General features: G+C 41.7%; 1 protein-coding gene across 1 annotated transcript in view; it reads left to right on the forward strand.

The window, feature by feature from the left end:
- Window positions 1-1,032: 1,032 nt before the first annotated feature.
- LOC115160730 (beta-1,3-galactosyltransferase 1-like) overlaps window positions 1,033-14,476 on the forward strand; it is a 111,741-nt gene continuing 98,297 nt past the window's right edge. Inside the window, exon 1 of the mRNA XM_029711076.1 lies at window positions 1,033-1,196. The gene's annotated coding sequence lies outside the window, so the exon portion shown is untranslated. The remainder of the gene's footprint in view (window positions 1,197-14,476) is intronic.

Raw genomic sequence — 14,476 nt, forward strand, 5'->3', positions numbered from 1 at the left:
ACTGCTAAACCCAATGCCTGACCCTAACCTTAAAATAAGGAAAAAAAGCTATTTTTTTCATGAATCTTTACAAACTACACAATTTTGACATTGCAGACGGCATATCACGCTCAGTTCTGCCTCCAGGACAAGACTCGGGACAATAAACGTCAACCTGCTTTTTGAACACCCCCACACCTTTGATGTGGTGGTACGAACGAACTCGTGTAATAGCCTAGTAATTTATTTGTTATTTTTTACAGAGTTTTAAACTCTCTCTAGTATAGACTATTCCCTACTTTTTCTCCCCCCCAGAATTTTCCCCAAGAAGGCTATTGTTTGCTTTTCGAGCATTTTCTAGCATGCCTGACCTTTTTATGGCAGGCTGTATTCATGCCATTAATCCTGTATAGGTATGAGCACAGTGCGATCTGAGACTTCTGTAATGCCGGCCCTTACAAAAAAAACATTGCGTTTTGAAACTGCAGTAAAATTGCAGTAACTGCAGTCGACTGTGGAATTTTGGAGCAGTAATTGCAGAATATACTGCACTCTAACTGCAGTTACACTGCAAAATTACTGCAGCAAAAAAAAATCGGTGTTATTTTGGAAGCAGTATTTGCAGCATACTGCAGTTATACTGCACTCTGACTGCAATCTTTTTTCGTAAGGGAGCTGCCACTGGGGTAGCTACGGAGAATAAATATATGGGGGTTTTCTCACCAAATTTGTAAAGTTAAGAAATCAATGTGGATATTACTTTTCCATTCTTTTTGTGGTTTTTGTTTTTAGTCTTCAGTCTTTGTAAAGCTATACATATTCTATACATCAAAAATATCCCACAATTTCTGCCATAATCAAGTAGGCTAGGCATCTGGTGTTACCTTTAGAAAGAACTGGGCTATATAGCCAGTAGCCTAATTCTGCTAAATGTGTACAAATAAATAAATAAATAGAGTTGCCTGGAAATACTCTTATAACGTCAATCCACCTTGCTACAGAATGTAAAGTAGCTTTCTTTCTTTCAAGTGGATTGGCTACAACCCCATCGGATTACTCTGATTGGAGCGGTCTCTTGTCAACCAACGCATGAGCTCCAGCTCCATGCTCCACGATCACGTTTCCTCGAGACAAATAGCATCGCTTTAGGATGCTGAACAAGGCACTGCTGTCGCATCAGGACCAGAAGTCTGAATGGGATGGGGACGATAAAAGAGGTAAGCTCAGCTTGCTTGTTTCTGCCGTCTGTTATATTGTTTTAGAGGCTTTTTAAATCAGCTGTTTACTAGCCTATCCCGGGGATTTCACTCTCATTTATTATGACATGTCCATGAGTTTACCGTAACCTAATGTTTAGGGTACACGATTGCGTTCACAATCCCAACCACCTCATAGGCTACTGTTCAAATTGTTTTTATTCGATCTCGGGGTATTTCGTTCATTGACTCATTAAATAGCTTTAGGATCCGCGTGTTCCTGTGTCCTACGATGAATGCGAGCCCATCGATAGGATTTCTGCTCAGCTGTGCAGCACTGGTTACATCTCTTATTATATTATGGGGGGTATTTTGATAATAATAATGGATTAGCCTGCTTCAAAATGAACAGCCCATGGTAAAAAAAAAAATGTGCCTAACAGTTTTTGGATGAGTTTTATTACCGCAAATGTCCCCTCATACTACACTTCGTTTGGCTAGTCTAGACTAGAAAGTTGCTATGAAGAAGCGTTTAACTTTATTTCGCAATATCCGAAATACTGAAATGAGCTTGAGTTGACAACATCCACCATACTTACATGAACACTTTAAGATGTTGGGACACATTTGAACATGTTATGGTAATTATGACCTTGACACACAGGCTTTCATTTTGTATTCCACGTTTTTTCCCCCTAGATAGGAGCCTAACAAATGTCTGTTGCCTTAGATGTTAAGGTCAAGATGTAGGAGGGGACTTTAGACTGAACGTTATTTTCTCTGGCTGTTGGTGCACTCATGCCTCCTGTGAAAAACCATTACAAACATCGTTATGTCGTTAAAAAATTGAATCTGCTAGTCTATCTGGTCCTGTCAGCCACATGACATGTTTAATTGACATCCTGTCTAGGTATTGTTATCTATCTATGTGCTGTGTACAGGGCGGGCCCTGGCCTTTTGGGGATCCTAAGCAAGTTAATAACTAATTTCATGCAATTCTACAAATTTTGCCATATGGTGTAGATTTTTTTTTGCAGTTTTGAAGCTAATTTCATGCAATTCTGGGCACGTGCCCAGCTGGCTAGACTATTTTATCTATCAAAATGTTTTGCTGGACTAATTGAGTGACTGTCGTAACAAGAAAAAAACTGCTGATGCACAACCGTGTTTTTATTATTATTTTTGGTTGGGGGCCACCTAGCGGTTGCTTATTTTGCTTTATTCTGACAGCTCAAGAACTACTGGAGCTCTAGAACTCTTTACTCCTGGTTATACAGAGGCATTTTCATCTCATACCGTCATGTCTCTTATATCTCCCTCCCTATATACAACATACACAAAGATAAGAAGACTGAAAGACAGGAATGCCTATGGGCCCCATTTTAGGTTGTTAAGTTATTGCAATGTTAGCCTATACACAGGTATTGGAGCAACTTCATGTAAAGTGTTACCATAATGTTAGAGGCAGTTCGAAATTTACTGTGGTGGGGGAGGTGGTCCAAAATAGGGAAGGGTTGTATACCTTTTTTTGGTTTTGGGGAGGGTTTTGTGTTTTTTTATTGGGCACAGGGGAGGGTAGTGTCTTTTTCCCTCGGTTTACATTTGCTCTTTTGCAGGTTGTACTATATAATTTATTCCATCCTAGCCAAATGTCCTCATATGCTTGCACGCACCTCCCCTATATCAAGATGTTTTGGTACTTCCCTTTTGCACTATGCTTTTCTGTGCGCTAACTTCTACTATACCACAGGTCAATATACACTGAGTGTACAAAACATTAAGGAACACCTGCTCTTTCCATAACATAGACTGACCAGGTGAATCCAAGTGAAAACGATGATACCTTATTAATGTCACGTGTTAAATAAACTTCAATCAGTGTAGATGAAGGGAAGACAGGTTAAATAAGGGCTTTTAAGCCTTGAGACAATTGAGACACGGATTGTGTATGTGTGCGCCATTCAGATGGTGAATGGGTAAGACAAAAGATTCAAGTGCCTTTGAACAGGGTATGATAGTAGAAGCCAGGCGCACTGATTTATGTCAAGAACTACAATGCTGCTGTGGTTTTCACGTTCAACAATTTCCTGTGTGTATCCAGAGTGGTCCACCACCCAAAGGACATCCAGCCAACTTGACACAACTGTGGGAAGCATTGGAGTCAACATAGTCCAGCATCCTTGTGGAACGCTTTCGACAACTTGGACATGCCCAGACAAATTGAGGCTGTTCTGAGGGCAAAAGGGTGGGGTGCAACTCATTATTCTTAATGTTTTGAACACTCAGTGTCTATGCTGTGTATATGTATATCAGCCTAGATGTAATATAGTCAACGTAAATCCGGGACACTCAAATGAGTATGATATGTTACATTTGGTATGGTTACAGAAGACATATGTTTAACTGGCAATCATACAACACATACAAGCATTCAAACCTGCATACATTTTCAATATGAAGCCACAAGAACAAATAGGAATAGCTCATAGGCAGCGGAGAAGCCAGATGCATCATTGTGCGTGAAATAACAGTGAAGATATGAGACACGCAGCTCAAAAAGCTCCCCTATTGATCTTGTTTAGGGACAATACAATTATCCTAGACTAGCCTACAACACCACAATGCAATGAATAATTGCATTATTGTTTTCAAGTGAGTACAAAATTCTACTCTAGGCTGCAGTGATAATGTCATTTGAATACCGGCGCAAAAGCCCTGTGAATTGAATGTTTAATTCCATTTGGATCAATTGTGGGTGTACTCTTGACAGTTTATAAGGTCTAGAAAGGCACAGTAGCAGGCCAGTCTGGCTGTATTTTTACTTCTGATACTGAGATGCGGCGTCTGTTGCAGATGATCATTCTCCCAAGTCGTCCTATAATAATGTGACCACATATGCTACTGGCAGGCCCAGTAAAGCTTAACGCTCGCTCGGCCTCCTTTCCAATCCTCGCCCACCTAGAACCTAACGCTTCAATATATATACTGCTCAAAAAAATAAAGGGAACACTTAAACAACACATCCTAGATCTGAATGAAAGAAATAATCTTATTAAATACTTTTTTCTTTACATAGTTGAATGTGCTGACAACAAAATCACACAAAAATAATCAATGGAAATCCAATTTATCAACCCATGGAGGTCTGGATTTGGAGTCACACTCAAAATTAAAGTGGAAAACCACACTACAGGCTGATCCAACTTTGATGTAATGTCCTTAAAACAAGTCAAAATGAGGCTCAGTAGTGTGTGTGGCCTCCACGTGCCTGTATGACCTCCCTACAACGCCTGGGCATGTTCCTGATGAGGTGGCGGATGGTCTCCTGAGGGATCTCCTCCCAGACCTGGACTAAAGCATCCGCCAACTCCTGGACAGTCTGTGGTGCAACGTGGCGTTGGTGGATGGAGCGAGACATGATGTCCCAGATGTGCTCAATTGGATTCAGGTCTGGGGAACGGGCGGGCCAGTCCATAGCATCAATGCCTTCCTCTTGCAGGAACTGCTGACACACTCCAGCCACATGAGGTCTAGCATTGTCTTGCATTAGGAGGAACCCAGGGCCAACTGCACCAGCATATGGTCTCACAGGGGGTCTGAGGATCTCATCTCGGTACCTAATGGCAGTCAGGCTACCTCTGGCGAGCACATGGAGGGCTGTGCGGCCCCCCAAAGAAATGCCACCCCACACCATGACTGACCCACCGCCAAACCGGTCATGCTGGAGGATGTTGCAGGCAGCAGAACGTTCTCCATGGCGTCTCCAGACTCTGTCACGTCTGTCACGTGCTCAGTGTGAACCTGCTTTCATCTGTGAAGAGCACAGGGCGCCAGTGGCGAATTTGCCAATCTTGGTGTTCTCTGGCAAATGCCGAACGTCCTGCATGGTGTTGGGCTGTAAGCACAACCCCCACCTGTGGACGTCGGGCCCTCATACCACCCTCATGGAGACTGTTTCTGACCGTTTGAGCAGACACATGCACATTTGTGGCTTGCTGGAGGTCATTTTGCATGGCTCTGGCAGTGCTTCTCCTGCTCCTCCTTGCACAAAGGCGGAGGTAGCGGTCCTGCTGCTGGGTTGTTGCCCTCCTACGGCCTCCTCCACGTCTCCTGATGTACTGGCCTGTCTCCTGGTAGCGCCTCCATGCTCTGGACACTACGCTGACAGACACAGCAAACCTTCTTGCAACAGCTCGCATTGATGTGCCATCCTGGATGAGCTGCACTACCTGAGCCACTTGTGTGGGTTGTAGACTCCGTCTCATGCTACCACTAGAGTGAAAGCACCGCCAGCATTCAAAAGTGACCAAAACATCAGCCAGGAAGCATAGGAACTGAGAAGTGGTCTGTGGTCCCCACCTGCAGAACCACTCCTTTATTGGGGGTGTCTTGCTAATTGCCTATAATTTCCACCTGTTGTCTATTCCATTTGCACAACAGCATGTGAAATGTATTGTCAATCAGTGTTGCTTCCTAAGTGGACAGTTTGATTTCACAGAAGTGTGATTGACTTGGAGTTACATTGTGTTGTTTAAGTGTTCCCTTTATTTTTTGAGCAGTGTATATTATAATCTAAATATACTGAACAAAAATATAAATGCAACATGCAACAATTTCAACGATTGTATTGATTTTTGTTCGTATAAAACAAAATCAGTCCATTGAAATAAATGAATTAGGCCCTAATCTATGGATTTCAAATGACTGGGCAGGTGCGCAGTCAATCAGAATTAGTTTTTCCCCACAAAATGGCTTTATTAGACAGTTTCATCAGCTGTCCAGGTGGCTGTACAGGTGGCTGTCGCAGACGATCCCACAGGTGAAAAGCCGAATGTGGAGGTCCTAGGCTGGCATGGTTACATGTGGTCTGCGGTTGTGAGGCCGGTTGGACATACTGCCAAATTCTCTAAAGCGATGTTTGGCTTATTGTAGAGAAATTAACATTGAATTCTCTGGCAACAGCTCTGGTCAACGTTCCTGCAGTCAGCATGCCAATTGCATGCTCCCTCAAAACTTGTGACATCTGTGGCATTGTGTTGTGTGATATAACTGTACATTTAGATTGGCCTGTTATTGTCCCCAGCACAAGGTGCACCTGTGTATTGATCATGCAGTTTAATTAATCAGCTTCTTGATATGCCACACCTTTCAGGTGGATGGATTATCTTGGCAAAGGTGAAATGCTCACTAACAGGGATGTAAACAAATTTGTGCACAAAATATGACAGAAATAAGCATTTTGTGTGTATGGAACATTTCTGGGATCTTTTATTTCAGCTCATGAAACATGGGACCAACACTTTACATGTTGCATTTATATTGTTATCAGTATATTTGTCATTTAACTTTTTAAATGTATTACCTTTTAAATGTAGCATAACCAAACCAGTCACAAAGACAACTTCAAAACTGTCGTCCGTCCAATATGTAATTCCTGCATCCTCAAAATGGCTTTACATCCAACCTTTTTATGGGAGTAAAGCACATGTTGTATAAAAAATGTCACGACATCATGGGAAGCATACAGTTTATTAGGCTAGATGACATGATAAACGTCACAGGGTGGGGAAAGTGCAAGGTGGTGAGCTTGATGCTCCTTTTATAAATATTGAGGGTCTTATTCTGGTGACATGATGATTGATGCTTGGCTGCCATTTGACAAATCAAAATAATCTTGCACTTTTGTCCATAATAATCTCATCATGTAGGCTATACCCACATTGTATCTGCGAGCTGCTGGCTAGAGCTCACGTGCCAATACCAGAGTGTGCACATTGGCTATACCTGCACAACATTTTTTTGTGACAAAATCATCAGTAGGTTTAGAGTTGAAAATGAGATGAAAACCCATTTAACTTGTATTTTTTATTCGGTACATGGGAATTTATCTGCAAAAGTAATTTTTATGTGCACTAGTCAATTTGTTGGAAATACAACTCTGATGGGAAAATGGGCAGATTTTTTTATAATCTGTCGCCAATTGGATGGAAGCCTAGCTATAGACACCCTAAAGACCCTAGCAAATGCACTAGTCCAGTGTCAATTTGATTATGCCTGCACATCATGGTTCACCAGCAGCCCCAAACACCTAAAGAATAAGATACAGACCAGCCAAAACAAGCTCGTAAGAATTGTACTTACACTCCCCCCTCATACTCATCTGGAGGTCAAGCTTTTTAAGCCGCTACGCTGGCTATCTGTGGAAAAAAAGAGTAGTATTACTTCAACCTGTTCTGGTCCACAGAATGATCATGGACTCAGCCCCCAGGTACCTATTCAGCAATTTTTCATTTGTTAGAGATGTCCACCAGCATAATACCAGAGCCAGAGACTCTCATATTCACTGTTTTAAATATAAGAGTCTATCTGGTAAGAACACATTTTTGTACACCGGCGCTGTTGAGTGGAACAAACTACCACAGCAAACTATGATATTGAAGTGCCCAAGTCAGTATGCTTTGTTTATTGGTTGTGTGGTGGAACATTTGTTGAATATATTTTATATAATTATAAATATGGCACAAAATGGTAAAAATCTTATTTCCCCCAAGCTGATTATTGTCTGCAGCCGGCTCTGATCGTAGTGTAGGCCTAATGAAACAGACAGGGAGAGTGGGCTCGCCCGTGGTGGTCGGCGAACCCTCAACCTTATGGTTGGTCGACTGTGCTACAAAAGCGTGCTGAAGTGGCAGTCGATGTCCACATTTTCAAACTGTCCCTTACATACTCTGTGTACATCATGGCAATTTGGCAAAATGATATTACGTTGCAGTTGAGTCATATTTATAGTGTGTTTATTAAACAAATCGTGCCCAGATGAATCCCATATGGCCATGCATATGATTATGCGTTCAGTAGAGACGTGCAACGTTCAGCCTGCTGCACAGTGGCAATGGAAGGTGTAGTCTAGAGCGTTCAGTTAAATTGTGTTTAGGAGCAACTCTCTCCATGGTTAAATTAGCAAGATATAGATGTCATTGTTGTAAAAGTAAGGTGAGTGTGCTTCATTTATTATCATGCTAAATCTAAATATTGAATTATTTGGTATAAATTCATTGTAAGGTGTCCTTATTACAGTTTAAAACATGTGTAATTACACTAACAAGTATTGTAGATAATTGTAATATCTCATAGTTACACTGTAATAACATGTAACTGGTGGTAATTGCAGCATGTAATTACACAGGTGTAACAACAAATACTTTGGGAAAGTTTCCACTAAATTCCTCAATTTAGTGTTTATTTTCTTCTCAGCTGCATCCGATTCAGTATAACTGTCACAAGGTTGTAATCTCTTGTTGGCAGATGCGCTGGGCGTCTGAGATTACAAAGGTTGGAGGCTCAATAGGCTCTAATTACCTACCCGTGACTGCGCAATCTTCAAAATCTCCACTCAAAAAGTGTACCATTTGGGATAACTTGGTTGAGTTTACAAAAACAGATCAAATATAGACAGGTCTCACTGACTGGGGTCTACCATACGTGTGTCATCTCAGATTATATATAAAACAGTACTTACAGTACCAGCGTTTCTTTATTTTTTACTATTTTCTACATTGTAGAATAATAGTGAAGACATCAAAACTATGAAATAATACATATGGAATCATGTAGTAACCAAAAAAGTGTTAAACAAATCAAAATATATTTTCTATTTGAGATTCTTCAAAGTAGCCACCCTTTGCTTGATGACAGCTTTGCACATTCTTGGCATTCTCTCAATCAGCTTCACCTGGTATGCTTTTCCAACAGTCTTGAAGGAGTTCCCACATAAGCTGAGGACTTGTTGGCTGCTTTTCCTTCACTCTGCGGTCCAACTCATCCCAAACATTCTCAAATGGATTGAGGTCTGGTGATTGTGTAGGCCAGGTCATCTGATACATCACTCTCCATCTTGGTCAAATAGCCCTTACACAGCCTGGAGGTGTGTTGGGTCATTGTCCTGTTGAAAAACAAATGATAGTCCCACTAAGCGCAAACCAGATGGGATGGCGTATCGCTGCAGAATGCTGTGGTAGCCATGCTGGTTCTGTGTGCCTTGAATTGTAAATAAATCACAGACAGTGTCACCAGCAAAGCACCCCCACACCATTGCACCTCCTCCTCCATGCTTCACGGTGGGAACCACACATGTGGAGATCATCCGTTCACCTACTCTGTGTCTCAAAAACACACGCCGGTTGGATCCAAAAATCTCACATTTGGACTCATCAGACTAAAGAACAGATTTCCGTCGGTCCATTGCTTGTGTTTCTTGGCCAAGCAAGTCTCTTCTTCTTATTGGTATCCTTTAGTAGTGGTTTCTTTGCAGCAATTTGACCATGAAGGCCTGATTCACACAGTCTCCTCTGAACAGTTGATGTTGAGATGTGTCTGTTTCTTGAACTCTGTGAAGCATTTATTTGGGCTGCAATTTCTGAGGCTGGTAACTCTAATGAACTTATCCTCTGCAGCAGAGGTAACTCTGGTTCTTCATTTCCTGTGGCAGTCCTCATGAGAGCCAGATTCATCATAGCGCTTGATGGTTTTTGCGACTGCACTTGAAGAAATGTTCAAAGTTCTTGACATTTTCTGTACTGACTGACCTTCATGTCTTAAAGTAATGATGGACTGTTGTTTGTCTATGCTTATTTGAGCTGTTCTTGTCATAATATGGACTTGGGTCTTTTACCAAATAGGGCTATCTTCTGTATACCACACATACCTTGTCACAACACAACTGATTGGCTCAAATGCATTAAGAAGGAAAGAAATTCCACAAATTGTCACGCCATGACCTGAGAGAGACGTTTTTCTCTGTTTGGTTAGGTCAGGGTGTGATATGGGGTGGGCATTCTATGTCATATATTTCTTTATGTTTGGCCGAGTATGGTTCCTAATCAGAGGCAGCTGTCTATCGTTGTCTCTGATTTGGAATCATACTTAGGCAGCCCTTTTTCCCACCTTCAGTTGTGGGATCTTCTTTTTGCACAGCTCTGTGTAAGCCTGCAGAACGTAATGTTTGTTTTCCTTTTCGTTATTTTGTTTAGTGTTCTGAGTTAAATAAAAGTAAACATGAGCACTTACCACGCTGCACCTTGGTCTCCTCCTTACGACGATCGTTACACAAATTAACTTTTAAGAAGGCACACTTGTTAATTGAAATGAATTCCAGGTGACTATTGTCACGTCCTGACCAGTAAAAGGGGTTGTTTGTTATTGTAGTTTGGTCAGGGCGTGGCAGGGGGTGTTTGTTTAGTGTGTTTCGGGGTTTTTGGTTTATGTTCTATGTTTTCTATTTCTATGTGGTTTTTCTAGTTTTTCTATGTCTATGTTAGTTTTGTCAATGACCTCCAATCATAGGCAGCTGTTTCTTGTTATCTCTGATTGGAGGCCATATTTAGTTGTGTGTGTTTTCACTTGTGTTTGTGGGTGGTTGTTTCCGGTTTAGTCTGTGCACCTTACTGGACTGTTTTCGTCGTTATTTTGTTTAAGTGTGATTACCTTCAATAAATACGAAGATGAGCAATATACCCGCTGCATATTGGTCTGATGATTTCTCCTCTTCAGACGACGCGCAGTTTATGACAACTATCTCTTGAAGCAGGTTGAGAGAATGCCAAGAGTGTTGAAAGCTGTCATCAAGAGAAAAGGGTGCCTACTTTGAAGAATCTCAAAAAATAGGTTTGGATTTGTTTAACACTTTTTTGGCTACTACATGATTCCATATGTATTATTTCATAGTTTTGATGTCTTCACTATTATTCTACAATGTAGAAAATAGTAAAAAATAAAGAGGCCGAGCAGTTGCCATACCAGGCAGTGATGCAACCAGTCAGGATGCTCTCGATGGTGCAGCTGTAGAACCTTTTGAGGATCTGAGGACACATGCCAAATCTTTTCAGTCTCCTGAGGTGGAATAGGTTTTGTCATGCCCTCTTCACGACTGTCTTGGTGTGCTTGGACCACGTTAGTTTGTTGGTGATGTGGCAGGTTACCTTAGTGTTCTTGGGCACAGGCACTATGGTGGTCTGCTTAAAAATATCAGTGAAGACACTTGCCAGTTGGTCAGCGCATGCTCGCAGTACATGTCCTGGTAATCCGTCTGGCCCCGCTGCCTTGTGAATGTTGACCTGTTTAAAGGTCTTACTCACATCGGCTGCGGAGAGTGTGATCATGCAGTCTTCCGGAACAGCTGGTGCTCTCGTGCATATTTCAGTGTTTTTTGCCTCGAAGCGAGAATAGAAGTAGTTTAGCTCGTCTGGCAGGCTCGTGTCACTGGGCTGCTATCAGCTGTGCTTCCCTTTGTAGTCTGTAATGGTTTGCAAGCCCTGCCACACCCGACGAGCATCAGAGCCGGTGTAGTACGATTCGATCTTAGTCCTGTATTGATGCTTTGTCTGTTTGATGGTTCGTCAGAGGGCATAGCGGGATTTCTTATACGCTTCCGAGTTAAGAGTCCCACTCCTTGAAAGCGGCAGCTCTAGCCTTTAGCTCAGTGCATATGTTGCCTTTAATCCATGGTTTCTGGTTGGGGTATGACGCACTGTCACTGTGGGGACGACGTCATCGTTGCACTTATTGATGAAGCCAATGACTGATGTGGTGTACTCCTCAATACCATCAGAGGAATCCCGGAACATATTCCAGTCTGTGCTAGCAAAACAGTCCTGTAGCTTAGCATCTGCTTCATCTGACCACTTTTTATTGATCTAGTCACTGGTGCTTCCAGCTTTAATTTTAGCTTGTAAGCAGGAATCAGGAGGATAGAATTATGGTAAGATTTGCCAAATGGATGGCGAGGGAGAGCTTTGTATGCGTCTCTGTGTGTGGAGTAAAGGTGGTCCAGAGTTTTTTTCCCTCTGGTTGCACATTTAACATGCTGATAGAAATTTGGTCAAATGGATTTAAGTTTCCCTGAATTATAGTCCCCGGCTCCTAGGAGCGCTGCACTCTGGATGAGCATTTTCTTGTTTGCTTATGGCGGAATACAGCTCATTCAATATTGTCTTAGTGCCAGCCACAGTCTGTGTTTGTATTTTAACATCTACGAAAAATACAGATGAAAACTCTCGAGGTAGAGATAGTGTGGTCTACAGCTTATCATGAGATACTCTACCTCAGGCGAGCAATAGCTCGAGACTTCCTTCTATATCATGCACCAGCTGTTATTTACAAAAATACATAGTCCGCCACCCCTTGTCTTACCAAACGCCGCTGTTCTATCCTGCCGGTATAGCGTATAACCAGCCAGCTGTATGTTCATAGTGTCGTCGTTCAGCCACAACTCCGTGAAGCATAAGATATTACAGTTTTGAATGTCCGATTGGTAGTTTAATCTTCCGCGTAGGTCATCTATTTTATTCTCCAAAGATTTCACGTTTGCTAGCAGAATGGAAGGAAGTGGAGGTTTATTCGATCGCCTACGAATTCTCAGAAGGCAGCCCGCCCTCTGGCCCCTTTTTCTCTGCCTCCTCTTCACGCAAATCACAGGGATCTGGGCCTGTTCCCGAGAAAGTAGTATATCATTCGCGTCAGACTCGTTAAAGAAAAAAAAGGATTCAATCAGTCCGTGGTGAGTAATCGCAGTCTAGGTGTTCAGAAGTTGTTTTTGGTTATAAGAGACGGTAGCAACAACGTTATGTACAAAATAAGTAAAGAGATAAGTTACAAACAACACAATCCGTTGTGGACGCGTAAAACGTCAGCCTTCTTCTCCGGTGCCATTGTTAATATGTGGTAGAGACAATGAATGTATAACAATCTAACATAGACACTTTACATTACCCCTAGTCCAATATTGGAATCAAGGAGCCTAAATTACTCCTTAGTCCAAGGAATTGACATGTTCTGTTTAAAGGGCGAATTGGCCCTGGATGCCAAAACAGCCAAATACTCCATCTGTGAATTGCTTCTCAATTGCGGTACGGTTCTAGAAACATAAATCCCTTTACTTTCACATGACATCAAAATCATTTCCCAAATGCAAAATATACAGTTACTGTACACTGTTTTAACCGGTTTTAACACAGTTGCAGCCGACAGTATTTTTCAGTGTCAACACGTTTGAGGCGTCTGTCTTCTGTTTACACACAGATGTTCGGAGACGCAGATAGCTAATTATTCCACTCTGTCTTCTGTCTGTTTTCCGTAAACAAGCACTGTAACACGGAATTATTAGGGCCTTGTGGAACCCCTAACCCTATAAAGGTGTGTATCAATTTAACCTTTGGTTTTTGAAAATGATTTCTCGCCGATATGAAGGATAATGTCCTTATGCGACCAAAACCGTACCGCAAGCGATGCTTGTTAATGTTCAGACCAGGGTTCACGTCTGTAAACAAAATGCCTACCTACAGAAGAGGCCTTTGTCCAATGGAACTGAGAGTCATGATCAAGGGCTACATTACCCCTAGTTATCATCATTATAATTTCTATAGCTTAGGCATATAGCTAGCTAGGCCTAGCTAGTTTCTGTCTTATCTAGCTAGCTATAATAGTACTTTCTAGTGTTTAGCTACATTAAAAAGGAACTTACGTTACTCAAAGTGTGTTTACGCAAGTAGCTAGCTAACGTTAACATGCTGGGTGTGTCTCATGTATTACCCTTGAGTAGTGGATACCCTAAGAACAAGGTTCAGGGAATATAAGACCATTGAGCCCAGCTTATGTTAGCTAGCTAGTTAGTGAATAGCAACCATAGCATATTTGCCAGCTTTAGCTAGCTAGCTAGCTAGCTAGCTAGTCAAGGTTAGAAAACTAGCATCCTGGCTAGCATGTTAGCTAATCCAAAAAAACTAAACAGATTGCATGGAAAGTCTATTTTGTAGATGGTACTTAGCTAACTAGCTAGCCTAGATAGGCTCAACAAAAGTTAGCTAGCTAGCCAACACTAAGCTAGTTAGCTACCAAACACTATCGAACTACCTATGCTAAATCCTCCAGCAGATTTCATGAATCAAAAAAAGGTTAACAAATTGCATGGAAAACTCTCTCCTTTGTTGACGTTTTTGACCTACAAAACGTTGTTTCTTTCACAGCAACCTTTCATGTCTGGATTTTGCACACTGACCTTCTCGACCTCATTCGTTGCATACTGTTGTTACCTGTACATGACATCAGTGTCAACCAGTGGAGGCTGGTGGGTGGAGCTATAGGAGGACAGCCTCATTGTAATGGCTGAATGGAATAAATGTAATGGAGTCAAACATGTGGTTTGTATTTGTTTGATGTGGTTGATACTGTTCCATTTAATTCAATTTTTATCTCAAATTGGTGGTGTTAGTATAAAAATGTATATTCATCACGATCTTACGAATTTG

The sequence above is a fragment of the Salmo trutta genome, chromosome 24 (assembly GCF_901001165.1).
Source record: "Salmo trutta chromosome 24, fSalTru1.1, whole genome shotgun sequence".
Lineage (NCBI taxonomy): Eukaryota > Metazoa > Chordata > Actinopteri > Salmoniformes > Salmonidae > Salmo > Salmo trutta.